Genomic DNA, 15827 nt, shown 5'->3' with positions numbered 1-15827 from the left:
CTACATTCCAGTTCCCAGTAGGATGCTTTCCATATCTCCTTTATCCACCACCTGAGAGACTATTCTTCACATTTTACAGACAGAAGGCAAATCTGAAATGTATCAGCGACATTTTACAATCCCCACTTAATTAGGATTCGAACCCAGGACCTAAAACGGCACTGTTCTCCACAACATGATAGCTGGGATTTGGTGGGACAACAAGCAATCCACGTTTAAATGCCACCTCCAGCCCCAGAGAGAGAGTATTACCTCTCTAAACAGTCCTCTTCCCACCCTCCAAGCTACAAGACTGCAACCTAACAATGCAACCAGTCTACTCCGAAGTAAGTCCCACGCAGTTCAACGGGTTCTTGCGTGTGCAGGCTTTGCTATCAGTGAGAATTAATCTTGAGAAAAAGTACGCAGGATCTCGACTCACTCAGCTTCGAGAGATGGGGGCGGGAGGAATACAAGTACATATAACACACAGGTAGGTAGTTGAGCGTCTTTGGGCAGAAACAGCTCCCGGGACGGCTGAAAGGATTTGAAAATATTAATCGCCGGAAGTAGCTTGTGAACAGTACAGAACGTCCCAGGAATTCGGATTTCTTTTGATGGAATGCACGATTAAAGGAAACCTGTAAATATGCCTCAATAACTCTTGGCATAAGTATACCGACTCAGAAGTAAGCCCATTGATTAGCGGGAAACATGAAGAAACAAACCAGATGCACACACACACAACTTCCTTGCTAGCTAACTAGGGCAAGAAGCAATAGAAAAGTAGGATCTCTTGGAAAGGGGCGCCGTAAATCCCCGAGCGCAGCGCAGCTGCGTCTCTGAACCACATTAGCGCGGGGAGCTGTCCGAGGTGCTGATCTCGTCCCGAGGTGCTGAATACGCCTCGGTACCGACCCCCTTTTTAACCGAAGAGGAACAATGAGACTTTATTACCGGATACCTTCCTAGAACTAAGAGACGCGCAGTTCTTTCAAGGCTCCTTGCCACCCAGATTTAATCGCTTCCCTCTTCCCACTTTCTGAGTTTAGGCTCCCTCCAGCAAGGGCTGCCTGCCTCGCCCTGGGCAACCCCGAGAGCGCGCTGGCTCAAGTGGCAGGAAGGCGCCCTGGCGGAGGGCGGTCCGCGCCGTCGGAGCCAGGAGCGAGAGACCGCGAGCACTCTGGCCGAACGGGGTCAGCGCGGGAGGGGAGCGGAGGAAAAGGACCCGTGTCAGTACCAGCAAAGAGAACAAGGGGCTGGATTTCTCCGAACGCCGTCTCTCAAAACTCACGCTCCCCCACCCTTATTTTAAACAAATTTTGGGTTTAGGAATAAGTCCTAAAAATAACATCCTCTGTCAGCATTCGCCAAACACTACACTCCCCTTCACACGTTACGATTGGGAGCGGGGGTATCTAATTACCTGCCACCTTTCTAGGTATGGCGAATAAATCTGACAGCAAACGATTCTTGCCGGACAATGGAAAGCCGACCTCCCTCCCCAAAACCCCCTCTCAGCTACAGTGTGACAGCAGAATGCTACTGCTCTCCGGTCCAAATCGCGCCGCGGAACGATTATTTTATTGGTGCGCTTGCAGCCTCAGTTAACCGTCTGAGAAATGGGAAGACGGGAAACTCACGCGGTGAAATGTCGCTGGAAGCAATCTGGAGCTGCTAGAGTCCCCGGAATAAACCAAAGAGGAAAACAAAACAAAACTCCGAACCTGTCTTATTTATTCACGTTTTCCCTTCGTTTGTCTCCCATCTCTCCTGTACCAGATGGAAAGGTTAATTTATGGAGTCTAATTCGGGCTGGTTGATGGAACAGCTTTTATCCCCCCCCACCCCGACGTGAAAAGGAGAAGCATCTGCCCAGAAACTGCGAAGATGGAGCCCCGATTTTGGGAAGTGGGGAGCGAGCAGGAGACTGGATCGAACCGAGCCCAGCCCCCCCCCCCAGCAAATTGCGAATTTTCCCAGTTATCCTACTCAGGAAAGCAGACCATAAAGAGTCTGGAGAAGAAAAAGGCGCGCGCAAGGGGGGGGGGTTCTATTGAGCTCCGGAACCTATTTCAACCCGTTTCACTTCAAAACACATGACTTTCCCGGGTCGACAGTGCCTTTGGGCGTGTGCCTTTCCCTCAGCAAAGTAGAGTTGATTAAATGGGTTTGAGTCGTAGCTCAGGGGCAAAGCGCCTGCTTTTCACGCAAAAGGTCCCTGGTTCGATCCGCGGAGCCTGCCTGCAACCCTGGAGAGCAGCTGCCGGTCCGTGTAGGCAATCCTGAGCGAGATGGACCACTGGTTCAGTATTAAGTATTCTATGCTATCCTATGTAAATACGGATTTAGCCTCGGTTTGCTCTGGCTTTGAAGCTAAAGGTTAAAGGGGGGGGCAGAGAGACGTGTAGACCCGTTTGCTTAGAAGTAGGTCCCCAGTGTTTCCCCATGGGGTCCCAAGGAAGAGCGGCGCCACCCGATTGGATTTCCTAAACTCCCGCCCTGAGCGCTGGAGTTCCGCGTAACCCAAATTAAACCCGGTTGCTTACACTCTGTCCAGGAGCACGCACAATCCCCGCTTGGCGGATGGGTCTGTTCCAAGGCTGGCTCCGCTGGCAAAGCCGGCTTGCTGGACGCCTCTTGGCAGGGAGAGAAGCGGACGGACGAGTTTTAAGAGGCTCTCCGTCGCTCCAGAAGAAGGCAGGGCGAAGATTTCAAGGGGTGGGGTTTTCCAGAGAAGCAGATTCCGGCGACGCTTCTAAGGGAAACTTCCCAAGGTCTGTTTGACTGGGGAACAGACTGACACAGGACAGAAGGGAGGAGAGAGTGGGAGAGCCTCCTTCCCTGCTGTATTGCAGATCCCGCACTGGAGAGGAGGCTCTTAGGTGACTTCAGAAGTCCAACTCTATGCTCAGTCAGTAGAGCACGAGACTCCATCTCAGGGTCGTGAGTTTGAGCCCCACATTGGACAAAATATTGCAGGCGGTTGATCCTCGCGGTCCCTTCCAACTTTCCTTCTATGAGTCTAGGACAGGCTCTCTCTCTCCCCCCCCCCCACTTTGTTCTCCCCGGCCCGGTATATTGAGACAAGAGGCTTGGATCAGAGATCGCCCGGGAAGAGGGATGGGGGAAGTCTGGGAGAAATCATGGCAGGTCCCGAAGATCTGGAATCTCAGTTTTGCGGGTGTATGGGGGGATGTGGGGGTGCTCTAAGGCAAGACTCTCTGGCCCCCACGTCTGTTAAGAACAGCAGAACTAAACCACCGGTGAGTGACCCAGCCCCAGTCAGGGGGCGAGGGAACACCGCCTAACTGCTCCAATGCTTGCCCAGAGTTGGCGGACACCCCGAAGGCGTCTGTGCTTCGACGGCTGGCTCGATGGGCAAAGGAGACGGGGCCACTTACATCCTCCTACACACACACACACACACACACACACACACGTCCCAAACCGACGCTTGAGGTCAGATTCTCCCGCACCCTTGAAGGCTTCGAGCCCTTCTCTCCGGCTTCAGGAGTTATCAACTCAAACCCCCCCCCCCATTCCAGCTTTTCCCTGCAGCGGGGACGGGCTCATTTTGCTGGGTTTCGTCTTAGTTTATTTTCACGTCGGGTCTCCCCCGCCTATGAACTGCTCAGAGGGCAAGGAAGAGGTTTGCCCTCCTCAAAAAGACGATAGAAGCCCACCAAGTTAATCAGAACCAAAGGCTAATCCCCCGAACCTATAAAAACAAAACAAAGTGGGGAGGGGTCATCCTCACAGCATGGCAAGTCGGGACTCTGGAGTGCCTCTGAGCATGTGCGGAGAGCCCTCTGCAACATCGCACCAGACCTGGGGGGCAAGGAGAAATATTGCCGAGTTAGGGCTTGGAGTAGAGGTAGCATGGCAAGTCAGGAACGCCTCTGAACATGTGCAGGGAGCCACCTCGAACCTAATCTTGGGGGCTAGGACAGTATTGCCAAGTTTGCGCATTCGGAGACAGAGACAGAGAGAGAGGGAGAAGACTAAAGAGAGACTAAAGATAGCTTGAGCCCCGATTCCTATTTTCTTTGACATGTGATGCATTCAGCGGAAGGAGGGAGCGCTCACCTGGTGGCCGGAGGTGGGTGGCCGGGACCGTCGAGTCCTCGCGGAGCTGTCGGCTCGGCCGGCGCCTCCTTCGCCTGCCTCGCCCGTCGATCCGGCCGTCCTTTTCCTCCTTCTCCGCCCCTTCCCGGTTGCTGATGTTCCCGCGCCGCCGCCTCCTCGGCTTCCCTCCCGGGGAAAGAAGGAAGGGAGGGAGGGAGGAAGGGGCGAGGGGGCAGCCCGACCGGCCGGTGGGCTCGCCCTGCCACGCTGCGCCTCCGCTCGGCTTGCTGGGTCCCCTTTATGCGCTCTGCACGGCCCCCGAGTCGAGCGGGACGGCCAACCACGGGGGCGCAGCCAGCGACGAGGCGGCCTCGCCAGCCACCTCGTCAGAAAAGCTTTTATATAAGCGCGTCAGCTCCACGCCCCGCCGGGGGAGCCCGAATCAAACTCCTTCTCCCGGAGAGAGGGAGCGCATCGCCCGCCCGCCCCCTTCCCCGCCCCGCAAAAAATAAAACCCCGGGACCTGTTTCATGGCTTCTGCAACTCCACAGGGCGAGGCTGCAAAACCTAGGCGCGCTCTGCTCCGAACAAGCCCCGGATTCAATGCTAGCTCTACTCGGCGTAGACCCATTGAAACGGGCAAACCCGACTACCCGAGGCCCATTGATTTCAATGGCTAGACTCGGAGCAGGTCTGTACCTCGGATACCTCTGCAATTGCGCGCTTATACTAGGGAGTAAGCTCCACTGAACATAGCGGGACTTGCCCTCGAGTAAACCTGCTTGGATTCACTGGGTTTTTTTGTTCCTCTCCCCCCCCCCACCAGACGAAATAAAGGCACCGAGGATTTTATTATGCGAGGCTGAAATCTTGTGCACACTTACAGCGAATGCATTGGGACTCACTCCGGAGTGAAACCAGATAAGCCTGTGGTGAACACAGGGCCTGTGTATGGGTTGGGACGGCTTATTATGCGTGTTTACTGGAAATAAATCCCACCGCATTCAATAGGACTTATTCCCACGGAAGTCTGCCCTGAATAGGGACAGTTTAGGCACCATTTAGACGGGATTAAAGCTGAAGTCCAAAGGGATTTGTGTGCGTGGGGAGGGAGGTTAACCCTCCACTGAATGCGGTGGCGTTGACGTCTGAGTAAACGTGCACAGTATCCAGCTGCAAAACCAAGGGATGAATTTCTCTTTACCATCAGCCGTGCAAATGAGAAGCCCCCAAAATGGGGGGAAAGGGAGTCCTACTGGATCAGGCCAGTGCCCCATTTAGTTCAGCATCCTTTTCTCCCAGTAGCCAAACAAGATGCCTATGCAAAGCCTGCAAGCTGGACCTGAGCCCAACAGAAATTTTCTCCTGTGGTTTCCAGCAACTGGTGTTTCAAAGCATTACAACCTTCGATAGTGGAGGTAGAACACAGCCACCAGGGATAGGAGCCATTAAAAGTCTGTTTGCTTGTGTGTGTGTGATCACACTGTACTAAAAAGGAGATGTCAAGGATTCTGTGGTGGCGATACTGAAAGTTGAATCCCTGGGCTCAACTCTACCAAGGTGATGTCCCATTGAGCTCCCTTGCAACTCTACAGTTCTTATGACGTAACAAGATGCTTGTGTGTAGTATGTTTCTCTGTCTGTCTTTATCTGTTTACTGCATTTATATCCCACCTTTTCCTCAAAGGAGCTACAGGTGGAATACATTTAAAAAGGTAAAGGACCCCAGGACAGTTAAGTCCAGTCAAAGGCAACAAAGGCTCATCTCGCTTTCAGGCCGAGGGAGCCGGCGTTTGTCCACAGTCAGCTTTCTGGGTCATGTGGCCAGCAGGACTAAACCACTTCTGGCGCAATGGGACATTGTGACGAACACCAGAGCGCATGGAAACCAGTGGTGTAGCGTGGGTTGTCAGCACCCGGGGCAAGGCAAGTAATTTGCGCCCCCTAAACCGTGGATTTGCGCCCCCTAACCCATGGATTTGCCCTAACCCCAGATGTTGCGCCCGGTGCGGCCCGCACCCCCTGCACCCCCCACGCTACGCCACTGATGGAAACGCCATTTATCTTCCCACTACAACGGTTCCTATTTATCTACTTGCACTGGCGTGCTTTCAAACTGCTAGGTTGGCAGGAGCTGGGACAGAGCAACAGGAGCTCACCCTGTTGTGGGGATTCGAACCGCTTACCTTCTAATTGGCAAGCCCAAGAGGCTCAGTGGTTTAGACTACAGCACCACCTGCATCCCTGGTTCTCCCATCCCTCAGTTTATCTCCAGAACAGCCCTGCAAGGTAGGTTAGGCTGAGAGACAGTGACTGACCCAAGGACATCAGATCTGAATGCCAGCCTACACACACACACACACACACACACACACACACAAACAAACACTGTCTATATTTGTGGACATGATTTGGGCATGCAGCTGGGGAAAAGACAACTCTGCCCAAACATGTCATTTTTAAAAAACCATTTAAAAATAACAGTCCAGAGCTACTGAAAGATTTCTTCAAAAGGAAAAGAAACATTAACAAAGAAAAATAAAAATTGCATCAAAAGGAAACTGTCAATAAAAGGATAAAATGGCACCAGCTGGAACTACCAGAAAGACTTCCCTCAATAAAAAAATTATTCAGTTTTTAAAAACTGGGCCTTCATTTCACCAATCCAGGGCCTGGTTTGTAGGACACAGTGAGCCCACACTGCATATTTACTGGGAGCATGTAAAGGTTTGTTCTTGTGTATAGCTCACGGTTAGCAAGGGAAGAGCTATCTTGGGTTCAGACCACATACCAACATGCCTAGGCTTAGCACAGAAGGCGGTTATGGGAGTAAAAAAGGACAACAGAGGAACAAAGTAGTTGCAAGGTCCACACTGGGAGCCCACACATTTGTGCAGCCCCAGAAAGCCATTATTTGGCCCACAGTGCCCCCATCTGCACTATACTTTTAAAGCAGTATTATGCCACTTTAACCAGGCGTGGCTTCCCCACAGAATCCTTAGGAACTGTAGTTGGTGCTGAGAGTTGCTTTGTTGTTGTTGTTTAGTCATGTCCGACTCTTTGTGACCCCATGGACCAGAGCACGCCAGGCACTCCTGTCTTCCACTGCCTCCCGCAGTTTGGTCAAACTCATGCTGGTAGCTTCGAAGACACTATCCAACCATCTCGTCCTCTGTCGTCCCCTTCTCCTTGTGCCCTCCATCTTTCCCAGCATCAGGGTCTTTTCCAGGGAGTCTTCTCTTCTCATGAGGTGGCCAAAGTATTGGAGCCTCAGCTTCAGGATCTGTCCTTCCAGTGAGCACTCAGGGCTGATTTCCTTCAGAATAGAGAGGTTTGATCTTCTTGCAGTCCATGAGTCTCCTCCAGCCCCATAATTCAAAAGCATCAATTCTTTGGCAATCAGCCTTCTTTATGGTCCAGCTCTCACTTCCATACATCACTACTGGGAGAGTTGCTTGGAAGACCCCTATTCCCCTCATAGAGCTAAGACATCAGAATTCCCTTGGAAGAGCATGGTCAGATCACTGGTAACTGTAGCTCTGGGAAGGGGAAAGGGCTCTCCTAATAACTCTCACCTGCACCCTTAACAAACCACTGCTCCCAGGAAGAGCTTCCTCAGAGGAATACTGGGAAGTGAAGTTTGCTAATTGTTTTGGGAACTGCAGCTATTTGAAGGGGGAAAAACAACAGCTCCCACGGTTCTTCGGGAGAAGCCATGCGCTTTCAAAGTATGGTGCAGATGTGAAGTACTGAGAAGTACTGTAGAGCAGGGTAGGAGGGGCAGACACCAGACTTTTTTTAAAATCTCTTTTGGGTTTCCCCCCTTTTTTTTACTAGAACCCCAAGATCTACTAATGAGCGACAGGTACAAAAGACATAACAGACAACATTAAAGGAGAGGGCACCAACTGAGCTCAGAAATGTTTTACACACAAGCCTGGTTACAGGTAGGTAGCCGTGTTGGTCTGCCGTAGTCAAAACAGAATAAAAAAAAATTCCTTCCAGTAGCACCTTAGAGACCAACTAAGTTTGTTATTGGTATGAGCTTTCGTGTGCATGCACACTTCTGAAGAATCTGAAGAATTCTGATTCTGACTTCTGAAGAATTCAGAATTCTTCAGATTCTTCAGAATCTGAAGAACACGAAAGCTCATACCAATAACAAACTTGGTCTCTAAGGTGCTACTGGAAGGAATTTTTTTATTCTGTTTTGACACAAGCCTGGTTAGCTTTCTTCATTTGGGTGTTGCTGCTGTTATACAGTTAGATGCCAGAAATGCTCCTCTGCCTGCTCTTCAATATTGGAAGGGTCTCCTTTGGAAGGCGGTGGACTCTCCTTCCCTGGGGGTTTTAAAGCAGAAGTTAGATGGCCATTTGTCAGGGATTCTTCAGCTGTGATTCCTGCATAGCACAGAGGCTTTGAACTAGATAACCCTCAGGGCATAGGAGTAAATTCCTAGGAAGCAAGGTCCCTTTGCCCCCCAATAAAATATTTAAGGAGGTCAGGCCCATTCCAAAGTTGATGGGAATTGCCATTCAAATGGTGTGTGTGTGTGCACTGCATCTTGTGATCAATTATGCAGGGCTGGGCTTTCCTGGGCCCCCCAATATTTTATTCATTGGCACCACTGCTGCAAATCGCCCAGAGATTTATTAGGAGGTAGGAATCATAGAACTGTAGAGCTGCAAGGGCCCCTGAGGAACATCTAGTCCAACCGCCTGCAATGCAGGAATTTGCAGCTGTCCCGTACGGGGATTGATCCTGCAACTAACTGAGCTATGCATAAGCAAGCTGCCTTATACTGAGTCAAGTTATTGACCCATCTAGCTTAGCAATGACTATGGGAAAGAATAGTCAATGTGGCTCACTCCAGATGTTGGACAAAAAGACCCACTGGCCCCAGCTAGCATAGGGATGGTGGGAGTTGTAGGCCAACAACATATGCAAGGGGTCACTTAGTAGCCAACACTTAGTGGAAGTGGCTCTCCAGGGTTTCAGATGGTGGAGATTCCAAATCCTACCTGGAGACGCTGGTGGTTAAACCTGGGACCTTGTGCTCTTTTAGGCCCTTCCCCTAAAAGAGAATTTAAGATTATAGTCCTCATGATTCTAAATAAAGAGCTGAACATAAACAGGAACATAGGAGGTTGTCATATATGAATCAGAACATTGGACCACCCAGAAGCAGCATTGTCTACACAGGCTGGCAGTGGCCTTCCAGGATATCAGTTGGGGGACATTCCCAGCCCTATCTGGAGATGTCAGAGACCTTCACCATACAAACGAGATATTCTACCACTGAGCTATGACACTTCCCCAATCTACTTTCTTCCTTGTCCTCGAGGACTTAGGGGCCAGTTGTTTGTTCGATGTCATTTATTTGAAATCTGCCTTTGAGATTTGCGAATCTTTCAAATCCTAGCTCAGCCTCTTAGCCACTATGCCAGAAAAAAAAAGGTTTGGTGGATAGGCTCCAATTAAAACAAAGATTAAACAAAACATCCTGCTAAATTTGAACTGATCGGAAAAGTAACAGTGGCGGATGTGGCAAAGTTTGCTATGCATGGCAGCTAACTCTTCATCCCAAAGCGTTATGGCACATCTCACAACGTTGCTGGATAAAAAAATCCTGCAGGGATTGCACAAGTTATAGAATCATAGAATTGAAAGGGACGCAAGGGTCATCTAGTCCAACCCCCTGCAATGCAGAAATCTCAGCTAAACATCCATGACAGATGGCCATCCAGCCTCCGCTTAGAAAGGAGTGCCCTCCCAAGGGAGACCGTTCTAGTGTCAAACAGCTTATACTGTCAGAAAGTCTTTCCTGACGTTTAGCTGGAATTTCCTTTCTTGTAACTTGAATTGTTCTGTTCTTCCCAGAAAGTTGGATTCTTTTGAGAGTCCTGGGGGCGGGAAGAGGGAAGTAGCACAGGGCAAATACAACAGAGGGTGTGCGTGATCCGATGGCCCTGTGCATACAAAGTGAATGGACAAAACATGGCAGCCGAAGAGTCAATGCCTGCAATGGTAGTATCCTGGTAGGTCTTCCTCAACCACGTCAGGCAAGGAAGGGGCTGTAGCTCAGTGTATAGCATCTATTGCCAGTCACAGAAGACAGCACTGAGTTGATTGGGCCAATGCTCTGACTCTGTATAAGGCAGCTTCCTAGGTCCCCATGATTGTGGAAGGGGGCAATAGCTCCATGGTAGAGCATCTGCTTTGCATGCAGAAAGTCCTGGGTTCAAGCCCCGGCGTTTCCAGTTGGGTTTGTTAAAGGAGCCTGGTCTGAAACCCTGGAGAGCTGCTGCCAACCCATGTGGTCAATACTGAGCTAGATGCACCATTGGCCTGACACAGCATAAAGCCTATGTCTATCCACAGTGGCCATTGGATATCCCGTAAAACCAACCCACACCCTTTCTCCACTATTGCCTTCTGCACCTAAGAAGGGAAGACACAGCCTCTCCCCTAAAAATGGGTGGGTGGCTTTGTTCCAGGAGTCTCAAACAGAATCAGTCATTGCGTATGTTGTGTGCTGTTTAACATCATGATGACCCCCTTTTATCTAGACCTTCTTAAGTACAATGGAGACTTGTGTTTGACATCAGCCTTTGTAATAGTTCTGGATTTCCATGGCAACGCATTAGGCGTTCAGGCAAACACACACATGTATGCAGAGTCTGCTCATGATCAAGAGTTTTTCTTGTCACCTGATCAGGAAGTGACGGTTCTGATGATTTGCAAATGGAAATTGACTGTGTTCTGGTTGAGACTCAGGTGCTTTGAGGAATAGAGCCAAGGATGGTCTTGTAAGGTGAATGGCCCACTGCCCCACCAACCTCAGTCTACCCTTAACCAGCCCCTGCCTGCCTGCCTTCTTACTTATAACCAATTAATAATAATAATAATAATAATAATAATAATAATAATAATAATTTATTTATATCCCGCCCATCTGGCTGGGTTTCCCCAGCCACTCTGGGAGGCTTCCAACAAAATATTAAAATACAATAGTCTGTTAAACATCAAACGCTTCCCTAAACAGGGCTGCCTTCAGTCAAGTGGGTGGTCCAACTGATCCAGCCCCCTGTTCTCACAGGGGGCAACCAGATGCCCATTGGAATCCTGCAAACAGGATCCAAGTGTGACAGCATCCTACACACTCGCAATTCCTAGCAACCAGTACCCAGAGATGTACAGTACTGACTCCAACAGTGAATGTAGAACACAGCATAAGGACATAAGAAAGGGCCTGCTGGATCAGGCCAATGGCTTATCTGGTCCAGCATCCTGTTCTCACAGCTACTTCCAATCCAAATGGTCCAGGGAGCCATCCCCTAACAGTGCCTTAGTCTTATCTGGATTGAGCTTCAGTTTGTTGGCTCTCATCCATCACCGAGGCAAGACAACAGAGTCCAGCACACCTGCCAAACCTGCAGAGGTAAAGAAGCAGAGCTGCGTGTCATCAGCATATTGCTGGCTGGCTACTACAAAATTCTGGATGACCTCACTCAGTGTTTTCATGTAGATGTTAAACAGCAAGGGGGGTTAAACTGAACCCAGAGGAACTCCACATTGAAGGCCCCATGGGACCAAAGAGCATCACCCTCGGGACATGACCATCAAAGAAGGACTGGAACCACTGCAAAGCAGCGTCACCCACCCACAACTTGGACAGCCACCCAAGAATGATATCATGGTTGATGGTATCGAAAGCCACTGAGAGGTCATGGAGAATTAACAGAGACACATTTCCCCCATTTCTCTCCCAACAGAGGTCATCTTACTGGGTGACCAAAGCAGTTTTTGTGCCAAAACAAGGCCCAAACAGAGGCACAAGGCAGCCACTGACGTTAATAGTCACTGAGAACTTCATTCTCCATGAACATTGTCCAATGCTCTTTTTAAAGCCATGCAAGCTGCTGGGCCGACACTACATTCAACAACAACAACAAGCCCCCCCCAAACCAAACCACCCTGTGCATTTCGTGGCTGACTTGGGATTTGAACCCAAGCTCTCTCCCAAGTCCTAGCTCAGCCTTCTAACCATTACTCCACACTGGCTGGGTTCCTGCCCTGGGCTCCTCCTTGAAGGATGGAGTGGAATGTGTTCTGCCCGCAGGAGAGATCGCTTCTAATAAACAAAGGCAAGGGAAGGAGAAGCGAAAACCAATTAAGCCAAGGCAGTAGAAGCATGTCAAAGGCGCAGGCACCATCAACACACCGTTCTCCTTTCCCCGGCCTGGCTGGGACCTCCAGATGTTATACATCATCCTTGGCTAATGAAAACCTAATTATCTCCCCTCCCTCCATTTGGGTGCAGAGAGAACTAATTTAATAGAAAGGCATCTGCTAGAAACACGCCCGGCAGGAGAGCCCGGCGGCGAAATCAGAGGCAGAGGGCTCAAATTGCCTCGCTGCCACCACAGCCCAATCTCTGGGAGTATATGGGGCAGGAGAAGGAAAATAGAGAACCAGTCTGATCCAGTAGGCACTGGGCAACATGAAGTGATGGAGAGCATCTTGTTTCCAAGATGATGGAGAGCATCTTGTCTTAAGAACAGCCTGCTGGATCAGGCAAGTGGCCCATCTAGTCCAGTCTCCTGTCCTCCTCACAGTGGCCAAACAGATGGCTGTGGGAATCCCACATGCAGGATTCTAGCACAAGAGCTTCTCTCCCCTCCTGCGGTTCCCAGCAAGCATTACTTTCATCAGCAGCGGAGGCAGAGCACAGCATTTGTGGCTAGCAGCTGTTGACAGCCTTCTCCTCCAGGAATTTGTCTAATCCTCTTTTAGAGCCATCTAGGTTGCTGGTCAAGGGACGTGGGTGGCACTGTGGGTTAAACCACAGAGCCTAGGACTTGCTGATCAGAAGGTCGGCGGTTCGAATCCCCGTGACAGGGTGAGCCCCCATTGCTTGTCCCAGCTCCTGCCAACCTAGCAGTTCAAAAGCACATCAAAGTGCAAGTAGATAAATAGGTACCGCTCCAGCAGGAAGGTAAACGGCGTTTCCGTGTGCTGCTCTGGTTTGCCAGAAGCGGCTTAGTCATGCTGGCCACATGACATGGAAGCTGTATGCTGGCTCCCTCAGCCAATAAAGCGAGATGAGCGCCGCAACCCCAGAGTCAGTCACAACTGGACCTAATGGTCAGCGGTCCCTTTACCTTTACTTTAGTTTGCTGGTCATTGCTGCCTCCCATGGGAACGAGTTCCACAGGTTAACTAAACACGAAGTTCAGCTCGAGAGAAGGTGACTGGCCCGAGGTCACCTGGTGAGCTTCATAGCTGGGGGGGGGGGGAGGTTGAACCCTGGTCCCTGCGGAAGGAAGCTCGATCGAACACAGAGGCACAGAATTTAACCATGCACAGGATCAGGCAGCAAAGGTCGCATGGGAAGCCAAGAATTTGTGCAGCAGCTTCCACATGCAACTCTTAAATGGAACAGAAGCCCTCTTGGGCTCTCTATCTGAAGTCCTTCATCTACTGGGCAAGTTATTCATTTGCCCTGACCATACACACACCCGGCTGCCCTATAATTTTAACACATCTATTCCTTTCCAAGAAGCTGCAAGACCCAGCTATATTTTCATCAGTGGAGGCAAATGGGGCACCGTCCCACCCATCTTAGTCTGCCTCCAGCCAGCCCCCAACAGCATGCCTTCTTACAACCAGTACAGGGTTACTTACACAGGACACAGACTGTCAACTTCCTCCTCCTTAGTCTCAGCAGGGAGGAAGCTGAGGAGAAAACCATCAATGGCTCTGCTTGCCATTGGCTCTGACTCCCCCTACTGTTGGCCTCCTTCCTTACACCAGCAGGCTCTTCTGATATTCTTAATGCTCAGTGAAGACCAGATACAATCCAGCCTCTGCATAAGCTTTGAGGCAAGTAAATCCAGATGGATGCTGAATAAACGGGTTGTTTGTGGGGACCCTAAGTGTCCCCGAATAGAGAGTGAATTTCAGTAAGCTCACTTCTTATTAATGTCCATACCAGCATGGTCCAAAACCAAAAGCTTTCTCTGGGCCCTTGACCATCATTTTCTATCAGAGGCAAGTAGTTTCAAACTTACCAATAAAACTTGAAGCATGGCATTCTGTTCCCATCCATCTCCCCCCCCCCCACCTGCCCTCTTTTTTTGTCCAGTCAATAGAGGTGGGCGATACAAGCCCTAACCTTAGATCTCTGCTATGCAAAAGCAAGCCTTAAGAGACAACTTTGAAACTGGCAAGACAATTATGGACTCAATCTCCCCTGATCAGCCTGATGCAATTTAAACATAAGGAAGAGACAACTTGGCGCGGCGATGCAGTGTAATTCCACATAACCGAAATGCTATGGGATGATGTCTTTAACTGCGTCGTAAAGTCAAGAAAAGGAAAATGTAATACAATATGAAGGAAATCAGAAGAAGCAAACAAATAAACAAAAAACAAGCTGTTTTAAAGTTCAGCGCCATCTCAAATTGAAATCAGTTTATGGTAATCCTTGTTTTTTTGTGGTTTTCTCTCAATCTTGGCACAACAGAGGCTTCATTCCCCAGCCCACCCCTTCCCTCTACGCGAAAGTAGAATACTTCTAAAAGATGTTTTTGAAAGGAGCTAATTACTGAAATATCCAGCAGTTGCTTCACTGCCACATAAAGATGTAGCTCTTTTCACTCAGGCTTTTGCTGGCCCATAAGACTGGACCTCATTATTACCGAATTCCTGTTTTCAATAATGCTGCTTAGCTAGTTTTCAATGTACTCTCTCTGTTATTTTATAACACTGTTGATTATTTTCATGTTGCATTTTTGTGGGCCACTTAGAGAGTTTTTAAAAAGATCAAGAGGTTTAGGAATGCCTTTACATAGTTATAAAAGAGTTAAATCCAAAGAATTTCATGGAGAGCCAGACAGCAGAACTCAGAGAAGCTGAAAACTGGGGAAACCTGAAAGGCATTTCACTGTCTGGTTTAAAGAACTGTTGTGGCAATGGGGGTTGTAAAGTTTGATTTGGCTTTCTGGGTGTTGTCCAGTTGCTCACTCTCAATGGTGCTGATACGGAGGGTGTGTCCTTTGAGAAAATGTAGCATTTGGGAGCTTAACCTCAGAGGAATTGGGTCTGCTCTGTCAGGTCTCTTCAGATGGAAGTCCCAGGACAAATAGTTCATATCTAGTTGTTTTAAATGTGATCCTTCCCCCCCCCCCAAATCTCAGAGCAGAGTAAATGACTCTGCTGCTTTATTATCCTTCACAACAACCCAGTGAGATAGGCTAAGGTGAATGGCAGTGACTGACCCACTCAGTAAGCTTTACAGCTGAGCAGAGGGTGCTGAACTGCATTGCAAAATTCAGAGAAGAGCAAACTTTGAAGAATGGCCATATTTTGGTTGGTGCATAGTGTCTGGAAGTGAAGCTTAGGTAGATTTGTCTTTAAATGCAAAGTGGGTTTCTCCTCCATCCCTGGAGGGAATAGTGTGGGATGTGATCCATGAGAGGCAATCAAATATGACGTTTCTGGTAATGCTGGAGAAGACATGCGAGGGAATGTTTGGTCCAGCCAGTTGAAACTTCCTGTTCCTCCTGGCTGGAGCATCCTTCCTTTTGCATGTGATAGAAGGTGGGCGTGACCTAACCTGTCCAGGTAACAAAAGGACGAGTCACACAGCACACCCTCCTCTTTTTGACTTCCTTCTTCATTTGACCAGCTTCTAGCTAGGACTGCTCTGCTAGCTCTCAGCTAGCAGAAGCACTGGGATCGTCCCCAAAAAGGGGTAGATCCACATGTACATATT

The 15827-nt window shown here is 49.5% G+C and overlaps 2 protein-coding genes across 6 annotated transcripts in view; both read right to left on the bottom strand.

Moving 5' to 3' along the window:
- Nucleotides 1–15827, bottom strand: part of WSB2 (WD repeat and SOCS box containing 2) — a 349668-nt gene that overhangs the window by 18766 nt on the left and 315075 nt on the right. The gene's annotated exons all lie outside the window — the stretch shown is intronic.
- The window catches only part of NOS1 (nitric oxide synthase 1), a gene marked incomplete at its 3' end in the record, with an annotated part of 182931 nt that overhangs the window by 112090 nt on the left and 55014 nt on the right, over nt 1–15827 (bottom strand). For 2 of the 5 annotated variants that reach the window (XM_083589714.1, XM_083589718.1), the window contains exon 1: nt 4069–4424. The exons of the other annotated variants lie outside the window; for them this stretch is intronic. Of the gene's footprint in view, nt 1–4068; nt 4425–15827 lie in introns of those variants that run through there. 5 annotated transcript variants of the gene reach the window in all.

Source organism: Podarcis filfolensis (genome assembly GCF_964270895.1).
Source record: "Podarcis filfolensis genome assembly, chromosome: 16".
Taxonomy (NCBI): Eukaryota; Metazoa; Chordata; class Lepidosauria; order Squamata; family Lacertidae; genus Podarcis; species Podarcis filfolensis.
The sequence above is the reverse complement of the archived record's forward strand: the minus strand, read 5'-3'. Positions and strand labels throughout refer to the sequence as shown.